The sequence below is a fragment of the Pelobates fuscus genome, chromosome 2 (assembly GCF_036172605.1).
Source record: "Pelobates fuscus isolate aPelFus1 chromosome 2, aPelFus1.pri, whole genome shotgun sequence".
NCBI classification, from domain to species: domain Eukaryota; kingdom Metazoa; phylum Chordata; class Amphibia; order Anura; family Pelobatidae; genus Pelobates; species Pelobates fuscus.
Genome location: NC_086318.1, coordinates 383,086,173 through 383,103,542, shown reverse-complemented (window position 1 = coordinate 383,103,542; position 17,370 = coordinate 383,086,173).

Below are 17,370 nucleotides of genomic sequence, written 5' to 3'. Positions count from 1 at the left end.
TTGCCTCTGGCACGTGTGTCTCTTTTGTACTTCCAGACAAAAGATAAACGTCAACAAACAAAAAAGTGGAGCACAAAAAAATAATATTTGCCTATACCTCATATACCAAATAAACTGTGGTAATTTGATTTCCACATTTACATGAAACACAGAGAAAAAAAAGTCACATACGATAATACTGGTTTAACCTTAGTCAGAGTTTAAAAACTCATAATGTGCACACACAATACAAAGAGACAAGTTTTCCAGGCTCTACGAGTTAAGGTGATCAATGCCTTATGGGGCTCCATCACACCCTTCTGGTACACCATAAGTACAAACTTAAACCTAAAAGAAATATATAAAAAACTAAAATTGTGCAAAATTACTTATAAGTAATTATATTCATGTTTTTCATAGTCTGTGGTAACTGACTCTGAATATTAAGAACCGTGCTATTATGGGATTGCACTACCCATACATCTCAAGATGAAGAACTTTGGACTGAAATTCCAAGCGTCCAGACATAAAATTTTGAAGAGTTTAATTTGTAGCAAACGCCACCCACAGTGGCTAAAAACACAAAATAAAATGTACATATACACACTTCAGTCCTTGCGGGCCAGCCAAGACGTGTTTCAATGGGTTTATTGCAACTGGAATTGACAATGATGTCATACATTGCATCAATGTGCGTGCACGTCCCTCTTCACCATTTCTCCATATTCTATTTACCATTGTAAGGGTGTCCTCCATCCAATCTAAAGATTAACATATTAAACAGTTTTTTTGCAAAACTGTCTTCTTTCATTCCACAATACCTGCATACGAGGTGTATAGCTGATATCGTTTTTAGAAAACAAAAATTCTTTAGACTTGTTCACTAAACACCAGATTTTTTCAGAATGGACAATATCTGGTGAAAATGGCTGAAATCCAACTGGAATGATGATTCTCATATTTACCAAAGCCAGTTCTAATAAAGTCAGTCAGACCGAATCTGTCTCATTTTTCTAAAGCTCTTGGTGTCTGGTTTAAAAAAAATATACAAAATTTGGAATATGTACAAATCACCAATTTAAACTGAATAGTGGGTGAATGCATCTGACCAAATTCAAGCTTGTTCGGCACCTGTTATGCAAAATCGGGGTATGGTTATAAACTGGGAACTTTGAAGACTATGGTGTTGACAATTTAGCTATTTATGCTATTTGGATATATGAAAGCATTTTTAATAAAGAAACACATGCGGGAAGAATATAACTGCACAATCATAAATGTATGTGTATACGATTATAAAGAGGCACGGATACATTAAATCTAAATCATGTGATTGTATACAATCTAGTTTAAAGAGATTTTTGTGGTCTTATTCGCGTTTCCCATGAACTTAACCCACCTCACGAATCTATTATTCATTGTGCCTAACACAGAGCAAAATGCTGTCACAGTAATATGTTATAAATATAACTCTTAAGATAACTAGTTTTTATTATATACCATGAAGGCTGTGAGTCGTGTCAAATATAGTTTATATTACCATCTATGTGAAAATAAAGTTTTGAAACAAAAATAAAACAATGCTTGCATTAATAAACTGATGATGGAAAATATGTTCTCACACTTCTGTCATAACCTGGGGGTTGTCTCCATGTATAGGATTTCCATGCATTCAATACACTTTATGAATAAATATATATTTACCACATATGTTTTACCTTCTGACTTCTTCTCAATAGGAAAATAGCTGGTCTACGCATACGTATTTTTGAGCCCAAACAGCCAAAAGTAAGAGAAAGATAAATGGATGCCATTTGTGCCAATTTAAAATTGTGTCACTCAATGCAGTTAAGCTGTTCTAGACATATATTGAATAATAATTGGTGCACGTGGACTAAGAAATTCTAAACTGCCATTTGTAGATGTTGGGTGCTAATTTCCCATCACAATGGAAGTTACGTTTTTAACCCTCTATATTAGTTAGTCTTGAGGTTCTCTAGTTAGCCTTGTGTCTTTCATAATAATCGTAATAGATAGATTTGCAAGGGGCTGGGAGGCATTCCACTGATGGATTGCAATATCCTCAATTTAGAAAGTCCACTGAACTTCCGCTCATTTTTATGTCATTTAAATGCACGTAAAAATACATAACTATCCATAATGATTTGTTTTGCTCTCAGTTTTATGAATATAATAAATTAATAATATGTACACATCTTACAGAGTGGATTGAACATTTTCCTCCCATCGGTCACAGACCTGTAGAAATGGAAAAAGTTTACTGACAGAAGATGCATTGATTTTACAGAATGTTGAATACAGGATAATTTACTAAATACAACATAATTGTAATATTGTAACAACCCGCTGGGGTTGTGTTTGGATCTGGAACTCAGGTGCAGTAACAGTTTTACCTTACAAGCACGATCCATAGAGATCCTGAGGTTGAAAGCAAGATTCATTTGGTTATTAAAGAAACAGAAAATCCATGGCAAAGGTATCTGAAAATGGGTCAGGCAGAAATCAGAGTCAGATGAGAGCAGGTAGCAATCAGAAAAAAATCAGAGAGAAGGCAAAGTCAGAATACCATCAAGGACAGGAAAAACTTAGAAACAAATGCTGGGAGATCTGGGCAGGGCCTGATTAAGAGCCCAGTGGGCCTGTTGCTGACAATTATGATGGGGCCTAATTACAGAATCTTATCGACCAAAAACACTAAAACAGTCATACCTCTCATGTATCTGATGGAGTTGGTGTTGGAGGGAAACTCAAAGGATGCAGCTATAAGAAAACACATACTCTATGCTAATCTCTCTCTAATTTATGCTTTAATTTTTCAAGTAAATCCATAACCCCTAACAGCAGTGTCCAGTGAAGCAGGAATTCAATGGGCGGGGTAAAAGAGTGGGCCACTGATGCGAATCACATGACCAGAAGTGCCAACATGGTCGAACATGCCCAAAAAGGGGGTATGTGTGTCCAAAGAATTGGAAGGCCAGCCTGGCATCAGTGTTCCTATGTATCACAGTGTCAGTGTCCCCATGTTGCCCAGTCCCCTAGTCTCCCAGTGTCTGTGTCCCCATTTCTCCCAGTGTCCCCATGTCTCAGTGTGTCCCGTGTTACTAGATCAACAGCAAAAAACAAATGTGAGGAAGGCTGAACAGTTATTAAAATATACCTGTGGGGGGTGTGGCCTGATTGCCATGCTTGCTGGACATGTCCTGCCAGAGCTCCGCATTTATGCTTTATAAATCCTGGATGTTGGGGTTGTTTGTGACCCATCAACCTTGATAACAAGTGTCTAAGCTTTTTTAACCCTGGAGAGGCTTATTCTGGGTGACTTTGACTTACCTATTGTGGACACGTTCCCGACGAAATATCCTTTTGATCTGCGGCCCGGTGCGCCCTGAGCATGGGAGACGCGGTCGATCTCCCGTCCAGAGAAATCCGAGCTTTACCACTTGTTGTTCAGTGCCCTGTCTCCCCCCCCTTTTGACCGGTGGGGGTTATCCCGGTCTACTCTCTGGAGGCTCCCCTTGATACACTGAGCACTAACACTACCGCTGCATATTGAGCAAGTTACAGCACTACACGCAAAATGGTGGCTGCTGTGCGCCCCTTTGACCCTCACTGTGAGGGATCAGATATGGCAATTCATTTTGACAAGTTGTTCAGCTCCTTCTGAAGAAATTGGCTTCCCACTTAAAATCTGCAGCCCCAGAGGTCCTGTCTGACAACTCACCTCAGAGTCCATCGCATGATAATGAAAGGATGGCTGGGCATCAGTCTCCCAAACAGGCTCCTGCCTGACATCTCACCTCAGAGTCCACTACCTGGAGATGAACGGAGGGCTGTGGATCTGTCTCCTAAACCAGCACCCTCAGAACGACAGCACCAGCAGGTGATAACTTTGTGGGGCCTCTCGGGGAGCAGCGGTTACCTAGAGTTGGTTCTTTGGGCTCTGAAAGCAGCTATGCAGGTGACCCTTTCTTCCTCCCAGTAACTGGACAAAATAAAGTTCTGGAGGTACAAAGTCTGACTGACTCCATTTATTTTGTTACACATGGTTTTACAGACACAGACCCCTACAAGGAGTCTCCAACACAAAACAACAGAGGTTTCAATCCCTAGAAGCTGAAGGGGGCGGGAGGAGGGACATTGCATCTAGGATAAACTGGGCTAGCAGTGTCTCTGTGGCAACGCCCTACTGTGACAGGAAAAGGGAGGGTGATGGGGGAAGGATACAGGCAGGCCATACATTCACAAAAGAAAGGAGGAGGGGGAGAGGCACAGAGCAATCCATATCACTTACTCTACTTTACAGAGCTGCTTCATATACAGGCACAATACACAAAAGGCATAGAAATACATGGGGAAACACAGAATACAAGGGGAAACCACACAAGTAAGCAGTGGGTAGGGTACTTAGTGACGGCGGTCCATCACAGTGGTCATCTCCCCTGTCCGTTAGTGGTTCCTCCACCTCCTGTTCCTTGGTGGTCACCTCTCACCTACACCCTTTCCTTAAGTGCTCACCTCTCCCGTCCTGTCCCTTAGTGGCCTCCTCTCCCCTCCTGTTCCTTAGTGGTCACCTCTCACCCTCTGTTCTTTAGTGGTCTCCTCTCCCCTCCTGTCCCTTTGCGGTCTCCTCTCTCCTCCCTGTCCCTTAGTGGTCTCCCCTCCCCTCCTGTCCTTTAGAGGTCACCTCTCATCCCCCCCCCCATCGGTTAGTGGTCTCCTCTCCCCCGCGTCCCTTAGTGGTCACATCTCATCCCCTCCATCCCTTAGTGGTCCCTCTTCCATCCCTGTCCCTTAGTAGTAATCTCCCCTCCTCTGTCCCTTAGTGGTTCCTCTCCCCTCCTGTTCCTTGGTGGTCACCTCTCACCCCCCCTCCCAAAACCCTTTGTGGTCACCTCTCACCCCCTACCACTTACTGGTCCCTCTCCCCTTCATGTCCCCTAGTGGTTCCTCTACCCTCCTGTTCCTTGGTGGTCACTTTTCAACCTCCCTCATATCTCTTAGTGGGCAACTCTCATCCCCCTGCCCTCCCCCTTAGTGGTCCCTCAGTGGTCATATCCCCTCCCCTGTCCCTTAGTGATTCCTCTTCCCTCCTGTTCCTTTGTGGTCACCTCTCACCTACTCCCCTCCCTTCCCTGGTGTGCTTCCTCCCCCTCACGTATCCATTAATGTCCTTTCCCCTCCCTGGTGTGCCTCCTTACCTCCCTGTGTTGCATGGCCGAGTGGACCGCGGTACAGGAGCTTCAGTTTTCTATACCCGGCCAGACTGACATGAAGTGCTCTCTCAGGAAACTGAAGCCCCTGTACCGCTGTCCGCTCTGCTTCACTCCACCATGCTACACTGAGTGACTGGCAGGAGGGAGCACTGTGCGTTTCCCTCCCGCCGGTCACTTGAATATTGCGTCCCAAAGCCTGTGCGCCTTAAGGAGGCCGCTTGTGGTGTCTTATGGATGTGCAGGCCCTGGCCCCATCATTGCATGCCATATTGGCACCCATTGGACACTTGTCTTTTATTTTGAAACAAGTTTCATGTCTTTATTGCTTATGATTTTTTACTAAGTATAGCACTCGCTTTCTAACCTCATATGGAGCCTCCTAGGGGTTTTACTCTTCATTATCTTGTTTTTACGTCTCTCGCAGGTAGTTAGGAAACCTCTTATGTGAATATTTTGTGTTATTTTTTATTTCTGACCTGACTCACATCTTTTTGTTTATATTTTGTTTTATTTCATTTTTTTAATTTCATTTATAAAAACGCATGCTACATGCATATTGCTCATTGATACTGTTACAATGTCTGACGTATATATGTTATATATGTCCTCTCATATCATCTTGAAATGCTTTGTACTACTAACATGCATAATGGTACAAATAAAGAATAAAAAAAAATATATACCTTTGGTTCCCTGATTTCATTAAAGCAGCAGGCTGGGGGGCACACTTAGGAATACCACTACTGAACTTGAGGTATTTCATAGGATATAAAGAGCTCTTTATATCCTATGAAATACCTCAAGTTCAGTAGTGGTATTCCTAAGTGTGCCCCCCAGCCTGCTGCTTTAATGAAATCAGGGAACCAAAGGTATATATTTTTTTTTATTCTTTATTTGTACCATTATATACAGTGTTTACTTTGAGTGGTGCACATAGCTTATCTGTCAGTATGTTGCTCTAATTGTGGCCCTAGCTGAGAGAGGATCAAATAATACCTGGGGTTCCTTGGTACCAGCAGGGGTTGAAGGTTTGAGTTGCCAAATGACAGCCTCGAAACCTTGATGACTTGGAGAGGATCTGCAAAGAGGAGTGGGACAAAATCCCTCTTGAAATGTGTGCAAACCTGGTGGTCAACTACAAGAAAAGTCTGACCTCTGTGATTGCCAACAAGGGTTTTGCCACCAAGTACTACATCAAAGGAGTGAAATAAGCATTGACATGCAAATCAATTTATAACTTTTATCACATGCGTTTTTCTGGATTTTTTTTGTTTTGTTATGCTGTATCTCACTGTTAAAATACACCTACCATTAAAATTATAGATTGATCATTTCTCGGTCAGAGGACAAACGTTCAAAATCAACAGGGGATCAAATACTTTTTTCCTAAGTTATTATGTAGAGGAGAGACCCAATAACCATGTGAGTGGACAGACCACCTAAGCAAGCAAGCTCTCTGAAAAAGTAGAAACATCTAGTACCAGGAGAAAGGGTTCCACCAAAGCCTCTCTGTTACCAAGCTGTAACCTCTTTACCAACCCAGAACTATTGTCATCATATTGTTATTTGCTGTACAGAAGTCTTTTATGCCTCAGAATACCATTATTGGTGACTCTGAAAAACATAACGGTGGGTTATTGTTCTCCTGAAGTATTGCATCAGAAGGAAGTCAGTATACAGCACACATTTTAAATAAGTAATTTTAGTGCATTTTCACATACAGAATTCAATAAAATCTTTAAAATGTTATTCCTCCATTCTAAACACTGTGTTTCAGAATTTCCCAGGTTTGCCTATACAGTGGAACCTCCAAACTCTAACGGTCCCAAAACAATTCGGAAGTCAAACAAAAATTTTGCGTAAGTCTCGGTACCCAAACACATCGCGCGGCATTCACCTCTATGGTAATCTAATTGGTAAACTCATTGACACCTCATTAGTATGACGCATTGCCATTCCATTTTGTTAGGAAACTGTTCTCTTCTCTAAGCAAACAGCCCAATGCTGTCAGCAGAGCTCCATTCTGTCAGCAAACAGCTCCATTCTGTCAGCAGAGTTTTATTCAGTCGGCAAACAGTTCCATTCAGTCAGTAGAGCTCCATTCTTTCAGCAGAGCTCCATTGAGTCTTCAAATAGAATTAAGTTCAGTCCTTCAAATAGAGTTCCACTCAGTCTTCAAATAAAGCTCCATTCTGTCAGGAAACAGCTCCATTCAGTCTTCAAATGGAGCTCCATTTTGTAAGCAAACAGCTCCATTCAGTCTTCAAACAGAAGAGTTGCACTCAGTCTTCAAAGAGAGTTGCACTCAGTCTTCAAATAGAGTACCATTCAGACTTCTAATGGAGCTCCACTAACTCTTAAATAAATTTCATTGAGTCTTCATATAGAGCTCCGGTCAGTCTGCAAAAACTTACCATGGGTCCCAAGGATATTAGCCAACCCAAGAGGAAAATTGTGAGAACGACAATAGAGTTGAAGAAAGGTAATATTTTAAAATATTAAAGCTGCGTCTGTGTCTCTGATCTAGCAACACAGTTTGGTATGGCCAAATCTACAATTTGTAACATATGAAAAAATGAAGATGCCATCAAAGGAGCCTATGTTGCTATAGGGGTGAAAGCAATTACAAAACAAAGAAGCCAGACAGTAGAATAAGTAGAAAAATTGTTTTTGATGAATAATTGATTCCATAAATGAAAAACTGTTAGCCGGTGATAGCATTTCAGAGGCAATAATTTGTGAAAAAGCAAGACATTTGCATGCTGATCTTGTGAAAAACACCCCAGAAATGAGTGCTGAGAGTGAGGTTTTCAAGGCAAGTAGAGGGTGGTTTGAAAAAGAAGTGGCATACACAGTGTGGTGAAACATGGTGAAGCTTCCAGTACTAACAAAGACAGGGCTGAGAAATGTAATGCCTATGAGAGGCTGAGGAATTAGTTCCAAAACAAGTAGACATGTGCAATTGGTTTCGTTCCGAATGTCAATTCGGACGAATTTCGGGCAATTCGGACATTCGGATCCTTCCGAATGTCCGAATAGCTGAATTGCCGAATTGCTGAAGTTCCAAATTGCCGAAGTTCCGAAGTACTAATATACCTACCCAGTGGAAGAATGAAGAATGTTACACTGTATACAAGTTTAAATAAAAAGTATACAAACATAGCCAGGATTCAGCTGTAAGCATTTGCAACACTTAAAACAATCAAATAACACACATTCATATAAAATGTAAGTCACTTAGCTAGTCAATGGAATGACAGGAATGAATAAGTAGATAACTCCCTAATTTCCACGGTATTAGGGAACTATCTACTAAAAGGCTGAAATACCTAAATTGGTCTTTCAGCCAAATTTACTAATACTAAGTAAAGATTAAATTAGAATAAGGTAGGGGGACCTATTGTCATAACCCCAGGCCCCCACCCCTGACCGGTGGGTGGAAGCCCTAAATTAGAATAAGGGGGGGATCTACTGTCCTCCCTCTGGCCCCCACCCATGAGTGGTGGGTGGGGGCCCTAAGTTAGAATAAGGGGGATCTATTGTCCTCCTTCTGGCCCTCACCCATGAGCGGTGGGTGCGGGCCCTAAATTAGAATAAGGGGGGAACTATTGTACTCCCCCCATGACCCCACCCATGAGCGGCAGGTGGGGGCCCTAAATTAGAATGAGGGGGTACCTATTATAAGTAATTTTTACTTAGTATTAGCAAATTTGGCTGAAAAACCAATTTAGGTCTTTCAGCCTTTTGGTAGTTAACTCCCTAATGCTGTGGGAATTAGGAAGTTATCTACTAAGCGGCTGCAAGAGAAGTCCCAAAGTGCCGAAGTCCCGAAATTCCGAAATTCCGAAATGCCGAAGTTCCGAAATTCTGAGATGCCGAAGTTCCAAAATGCCGAAATTCCGAAGTTCCGAAGTTGCCGAAGTTCAGAAATGTCGAAGTGACGAAGTGCTGAAGTTCCGTAGTGCCAAAGTTCCGAAGTTCTGAATTACCGAAGTCCCGAATTTCGGAATGCCGAACCAAAAATGTACCCCATGCACATCCCTAAAAACAAGTGTTTAACTGTGATGAGACAGGCCTGTTTTGGAAGAAAATGACAAAGAGGACCCATAACAAAGGAGGAGAAATTATTGCCAGGCCACAAGCCAATGAAGGACAGGATAGCCCTGTTGTTGTGTGGGTATGCGAGTGGGGATTTTAAATTGAAGCCTTTGCTAGTCTACCACTCGGAGAACCCAAAGATATTTAAAGGGAATCTCCAGTGCCAGGAAAACAATCCGTTTTCCTGGCATTGCAGGTTCCCTCTCCCTCCCACCCCCCAATCCCAGGTTACTGAAGGGGTGAAAACCCCTTCAGTAACTTACCTGAGGCAGCGGCGATGTCGCTCGTCGCTGTCTCTTCCTCCGCGCCGCTCCTCCTACTAACTCTGTTGGCCGGTGGGTGAGACTGATCCCGCCCACCGGCCGGGGAGACCTAATGCGCATGCGCGGCCATGCTGCTCATGCGCATTAACGCTTCCCATAGGAAAGCATTGAAAAAGATTTTCAATGCTTCCCTATGGGAAAATGAGCAACGCTGGAGGTCCTCACACAGCGTGAGGATGTCCAGCGACGCTCTAGCAAAGAAAATCTTTGCTATTATCCAGGAAGTGACCTCTAGTGGCTGTCTAGTAGACAGCCACTAGAGGTGGAGTTAACCCTGCAAGGTAATTATTGAAAAACTGCAATAATTACACTTGCAGGGTTAGGAGTAGTGGGAGTTGGCACCCAGACCACTCCAATGGGCAGAAGTGGTCTGGGTGCCTGGAGTGTCATGTCCTGAAAAGCAAATTGCAGGTAATGTGGAGGGCTAACAGCAAAGCTTGGGTAACCAGGCAATTTTTTTATTTGAGTGGGTTCATGAGGTGTTTGGGCCTAGTATTAAAAAATACCTACAAGAATTTTTTTTTTACCTGTCAAGGCTTAGCTTCTTATGGATAATGCTCCTGCACACCCTCCAGGTTTGGAGGACGAATTGATGGAGGAGTTCAGTTTTATTTCTGTGAAGCTTTTGCCCCCCAATACAACTCCTCTTATCCAGCCCATTGACCAGCAAGTCATTTCAAACTTTGAGAAGCTTTACACCAAAGCACTGTTCCAAAGGTGCTCTGAAGTAACCTTAGAGAGTTCTGGAAAAATCATTTTAATATCCTACATTGTTTACACCTCATAGATAAAGCATGGGAGGGGGAATGTCTTTTGGGACCATGATCTCAGCCTGGAGGAAATTGTGGCCAGAGGCTGTCCCTGAAAGAGTCAATGAGGGTATTAAACAGGATGCTCCTGTTGTTGAGGATATTGTGTCTCTGGCTAAATCAATGGGCTTGGAGGTGAATGATGAAGATGTGGAGGAGTTAGTGGAGGATCAACAAACTCACTACAGAAGAATCCAAGACCTTCAGAGGTAGCAACAAAAGAGGGCATCTGAGGAATTGTCTTCAGAGGAGGATGAGGAGAAGGAGGAGGAGGAGGGAAGGGAAAATGTTCCTAGTACACTGATCAAATAAATGTGTGCGAAGGGGGATGAAGTGCAAAATGTTGTTGAAAATATCACCCTGATAAAGCTGCTGTAAGTCATGCCACAGAGATGTTCAATGATAATGCTATATCTCACTTAAAGGGGAACTCCAGTGCCAGGAAAACAATCCGTTTTCCTGGCACTGCAGGGCCCCTCTCCCTCCCACCCCCCAATCCCCGGTTTCTGAAGGGGTGAAGCCGGAACAAGATATTAGTAATCACAAGGTCAATACGAAGCCGGGACAGGATACCAGAAATCACAAGGTCAAATACAAAGCCGAGGTCAAACACAGAAAAACACTAGAGAATCACTAAGAGCACAAAGCGAGGATCTTGTCAGAAACCACGATAGGGCAAATAATATGGGCCAAAGCAAGCTTCTTCCGCCGCCGCTCCTCCCAGTGACTGCGTCGGCCGGCATGCGCATTAGCGCTCCCCATAGGAAAGCATTAAAAATGCTACTCAATGCTTTCCTATGGGGAAATGAACGACAATGGAGGTCCTCACACAGTGTGTGGACGTCCAGTGACGCTCTAGCACAGGTTTCCTGTGCTAGGGACACGGAAGTGCCCTCTAGTGGCTGTCTAGTAGACAGCCACTAGAGGTGGAGTTAACCCAGCAAGGTAATTATTGAAGTTTATAAAAAACTGCAAAAATTACAGTTGCAGGGTTAAGAGTATTGGGAGTTGGCACCCAGACCACTCCAATGGGCAGAAGTGGTCTGGGTGCCTAGAGTGTCCCTTTAAGACACAATAAACAAATATTTAGTGAAGAAAAGGTCCAGTGAGCCTCAACCAGGTGTCAGTGGTGTGAAACGATCAAAGGAAAGAATGCCAGAACAGTTACCTATTGTAATTGTGGTAATTACCACACAATGATAGCTCTTCTCCCTTCCACTTACGCCATTAACTATCATCATTACAGGTAAAGTGAAGTGATATTTTCATTTAATTTACTGTACATTGTGTTTATTATTTTATTTCTATATGATTTTATGCATGTAAGGCATTATTAAGCAGTAAGATTTGTGTTAAAATGCTGCAATTTTGGGGGTCTGGAACGGATTAATCAAATTTACATTAATTCCTATGGGAAATGTTGGTTTGGTTCTTGAACAAATCAGAACTCGAACAGCCTTCTGGAACGGATTAAGTTCGCGTTCAGAGGTTCCACTGTATTCCATTAAAGGGTGAATTGAACTATTAGATCTCAACTAAAATATCTTTGGCACTACGCACAAAGGTTTTATAGCTTAATAGTTTCAAAATTATATGATAAAGATTATATACTTCAGATTATTACAAAATTGATTGTGATGAGAATAATGATGAGGAAGATCAGAACTATCCAGCTATTATTTAATCATCCTTATCATCTTAAAAGGGACAGCTAATTTTACCACTTGTGTTACTTCTTTGGCCCTCTTCCTCCTACTAATCATTAACAAAAATGTAACCACTACATATTAGATTGGTGTCAGTTAAAGATAAGTGAAGTGATTACTTTGATGATACCAGCTGACTGCGGTTTTGCATGATATGGTTTTAAAGTATGTCATTAATGGGGCACTCTAAGCTTCATACCCAGTTCATGGCTATGGTGCCACCCTCTGTTTGTGTCCATTTGCTTGAAAACTGTTTGACACTGTCCCAGGGAATGCACCAGGGGTAACACCATAACCAGTTCACTGGTTTCTAACAACCGATTAGCTTGATTTGGAGCAGAAGTTTCCAGGGTACTCTGTTGCCTGCCTTATTGTTATTGTATAAATTAAAGGGGGATCCTAAGCACCATGACCATTTCAGTAATTTGAAGTGGCAATGGTGCCTGAAGTATTTATGTCAGAGTTTTGCTATGTCAGTTCTAAGCATACTAATGTCAACATACACAGCATGCTGGCAAAAGGTTCTAATGGCCCACCTGTGCAACCCATGACCTCCCCTAACTCCATCCTCCCCACTCAACACTCCCCCTCCAGAAAGGGTAACATCAGGTAACATTCCCCCTCCAGAAAGAGTAACATCAGCGAAGGAGAATCAGGTCTCGGCACTGGAACTAATGTAAATCTAATTTAGCTTTATTTCTGGTGGATTTTTTTTAAGTTTAAGTGGTAGGGTCTGAAGGGTTACACTAATGAAAACTAGTGTTTTATGAAAACATAGCTTTTTTGCGTGGTAGCCCTTGTAATGTCCACGTAACAAGAATGGCAATTTTGTTCATATTTGGATGGCACTAATAGACTAAGAGTGTCAGCTGATGGGCTGGGCCACTGGGTATTTGGGGACCACTGGTTTTTAGTGAAATTACCCCAAAACAGTATGACATAGAACTGAGGGCAGCAGATAACTAGTACTATTACTACACTAAAATGAGCTGTCATGGTCAAAGTGCTTAACCTGTAGTTTTTATGTTTTTTTTTTTGCTTTTTGAAATTGAGCAACTTTGTCTATATCTTTCATTATACAACAGACATGTTGAAATTAAAAACTAAATTTTGGTTTACACTCATATAAAATTCTAATGTTAAATCGCTATTAATAGCATTTATATACCTCCAACATATTTTGCAGCACTTTATAATTATAGAAAGTTGTCATGGGTGTGGTAACCCAACATGCAGGAAAGAGGAAACCCACAATAGGTGGATCCAAAAGGCGTATTACCAAGCCTTAGAGTGGCCGGACTTAACGTATTAATATAGCGAGAATCAAGGTCAAGACAAAGCCAGGTCAGGATACCAGAAAATACAAGTCAAATACAAAGCCGAGGTCAGGATACCAGAAATCACAAGGTCAATATGAAGCCGGGTCAAGATATTAGAAATCACAAGGTCAATACGAAGCCGGGACAGGATACCAGAAATCACAAGGTCAAATACGAAGCCGAGGTCAAAAACAGAAAAACACTAGGGAATCACTAGGAGCACAAAGCGAGGATCTTATCAGAAACCACGATAGGGCAAATAATATGGGCCAAAGCAAGCCTTAAATAAGCTTACCTGTGTACTGATTGGTCCACGTCATCATTGCAACTCAAAATAGATTAGGATCGCAATGATGATGTGGTCACTTTAAGAACAAGCGTGATGTCACGCCTACACTCTATATAATGAAATCCTGCCACGCGGCCATGTGGATCGGCTGTACCGCAGCCGGACCATGCAACAGGAGGAGGGATGCGCAGCCGGAGGTAAGTACATGCCACAAAAGGGCTAAACTTGCAATCATTTGGGTTTCCCAGTTCTAAGCCAATTATGTTATCATTATTCTAACCAGCCAATTGCACTACAGGTAAATAAAGGTATACCTTGTTTTATATTTTCTTTGCACAACGTACAAATATGGGATAACCATGCAATATGTCTAAACCTTCTCAATGAATGGAAAAACTACACACTCATTCACAGACCTAGAAGACAACATTTACCTAGGTTCTTTGATTCTTTGATCATTGTGGAAATTTGTCTGAAAGAATGGAATCAAAACAAAGAAAAAAAGAATGTTGTGCACCAGCAAAACAGCTTGGAACCACACACAATTGTGTATACACATTGAGCAAAGTTCTGAGATTTATGTTGCTATACGATATAATAGGTGAAATGTTTTTAATGGCAGTAGGTGTTAGACTTATAATGTGTTAATAGATCTGCTATCACCTGAGAAGTTATCAGTTAAATTGCTGTCAGAATTGCTTAGTTTTTCAAACTCAAACCTTTGGAAAGTTTACAGAGGTTAAGATAATCAAAAACAACAACTGCTTGAAGATATAGCAGTGTTACATTTGCAAATTATCAAGTTTATGTTGACTTGAATAACAGCTGCAAATTGGGGTTTGTCTTTAGATTGCCAAATGAAACAGTGCGAAAAAAATTATTAAGACAAGATAATTTAAAAATGAAGAAGGCAAAGGAAACTGTAGATGGTATTACATTTTACTGTTATAGAGTCAGGAGCATTCAATATATAAACATAAACATTCAAGCAAAATGTGTACACAATAAAAAAAAAATCTGTCTATCCACCTGTCCATCTTTCAGTTATTAAGAATTACATATGCAGGTTTCTTCATTAAGCTCTGAATTGTCACAAATTGTCAGGGGTTAATAGGGGGGGAAATAGGGGCTGTAGTTGGTGCATACAAATATGGTTGGGGCCAATACAGACCATTGCCTGGAAATCTATTCATAAACAGAACTATACAGAGGATACAATTTACCCATTTAGACTAGAAGAAAGGAAATGTATTGAAAGGTAAAGGAAAATGTTCTTTATAGTAAGAACAATAAGGAAGTGGAAATATCTGCCTGAAGAGGTGGTTTTATCAGATTCTGTACAAATGTTTAAACAGCAATTGGACTAATACTTACAAAAACATAATATTCTGGGATATAATTTTTAAAATATGGGGTAACAGCTTCTTGATCCAAGCAGAGATCAGACAGCCATTCTGGGGTCAAGAAGGAATTTTCTTTCTAGTTTGTTGCAAATGTGGAAAGCACTTCAAACTGGGTTATTTGCCTTCCTTCAGATCAATAGCACAAACTGATGTGAGAAAGGCTGAACTTAATGGATGCATGCCTTTTTCAGTCTATATAACTATGTAATACGTAACTATGAAATTCAGAGATTTTTCCAATCGCCGAATTTGGAGGAATTGCAGTTCAGTTTCAATGCTCTATGTTTTGAAAATACAGGTGGTGTTCCATGGATGGCATTGCATTTTAGAGCACTAAACACTAAAGGACAAGTTTGCAGCACCAAATTCATTCTATACCCCACCAAATGTTCAGTGAGTGGAGAAGGGCTGTAGAAATTGCAAAGATTTCCTGGTGTGTGGTGGAATTACACCCATTTAGAGCGATGAGAGAGTTTATGATTACAATCCCATGGGCATTGCATCTGACCATCTTCTCCTTCCTTTACTACGTGCTGTAGAACATGGATGGTTTCCTCAGTACCACATATTTACTAGAGAAATGCACAATTTCCACACCTAGGACATGAAGATTTGTAGTTAATATAATAGAAAAAGGCGCATGTAGCTTTGGTACTACTATCCAAATATCCTGTGTGTGAGATAGGGCTCTTTTATTAGTGTGGGAACCTTAGTACTGTCTACAATATAGTTACATAGTCAAATGCTTTTCTCACATCCAGAGACGATTCTAGGTGGGTGCTAACCTCTCAGGTGCTTTGTAGATAGGTGGGATGTACAGTGCTAGGCTCCACGCCCGTCATGTTAGATTCTACCTTCTCATTAAGCCCCGCCACTTCACAACAAAAACTTACAAGCTGACTTGGCATGTTCAAACAGTTTGCCAGCTTTAAACTTTTGTCTTCCAGTTCTGCCACTCTGCTCAGATTGCGACAGGGTGGAATCTAATGAGAGGGACTGAACCTAACATGAGGCAGTTAAGCCTAGCGCTGCTCATTCCGCCAATTCACAGAGCACCTTGGTGGTCTGCACCCACCCAGGTTCGACTCTGCTCACATCTTTTACTGTTAATCCAAAAAAAAGGCAAAAGACACATTTTGAAGTGCTTTTCAATTTAGCAACAAACTAGGAAAAAAAATCCTACTTGACCCAGAATGGTATTCAGATCTCTCCTTCAATCAAGAAGCTGGTAACCAACATATTAAACATTTTATCTGTGAATATTATGTTTACGCAAACATTCATCCAGTTGCTGTTCAAACATCTCTTTAGATTCTGATAAAACAACCTCTTCAGGCAGAGAATTCCACATTTTTCTTGTTCTTACTGTATTAGCTAGGGGGAACCCAAATAATTAATCTTTTCTCACAGTACATTTACAGCGCATTGTGTGAGGAAGGGTATAAGGGAGTACCCAGGAACACTTAACAACTAGGAAAAGGCATCCACATGCTGAAAGGGAGTGGGTGGGCTACTATGCTCACATACTCATATTCCATAAATATATATTGCTACATCCATGATTAGTAGAATGCCATGGGCTGGTCATACGCTGGCAATCTGCAAGCTACATATGTTAATAATGGGCAATATAGGCAATGCATGATGTCGTAGACCGTCATGTGGTCCTTAAGTGGTTAAATGCTATACAAATTAACGGTATCAATGAAAACACAGCTGTGTCCCTGCTTCAAGACACGGAAAACAGCAATGCATACACACATATAAAAATATGAGAAGTGCATACATACAAACGTAAATGCCTGTGGGATTTATTTACTAAATATTAAACTGTAATGAATAGAAACACAGATCACAAAATTTAAGAAAAAAACAGCTGACATTTTATTTTTTTATTTTACTATTTGTTTTTTTTAATACAGTGCATTAGGTGTTTAATTCATAAATCTGTAAAATTATAATGGCTTCGTATAACTTTTTATAATCGATAAAATATATTTTAAAAATTGCGATCCTCCATTTAATTGTGTACAAATCAATCAACCACAATTTATATATTCACAGCATTATTCAGATTTCTTTTTAGCCTGCTGATTCTATGTTCCTACCTCGCACTTTTTTTATTTTAGAGTAGTATATTGTTATACACACTTGTGTGTTTATTATGTTTATATCTGTCTTTAACTTTGTGCAGCTACTAAACTAAATAG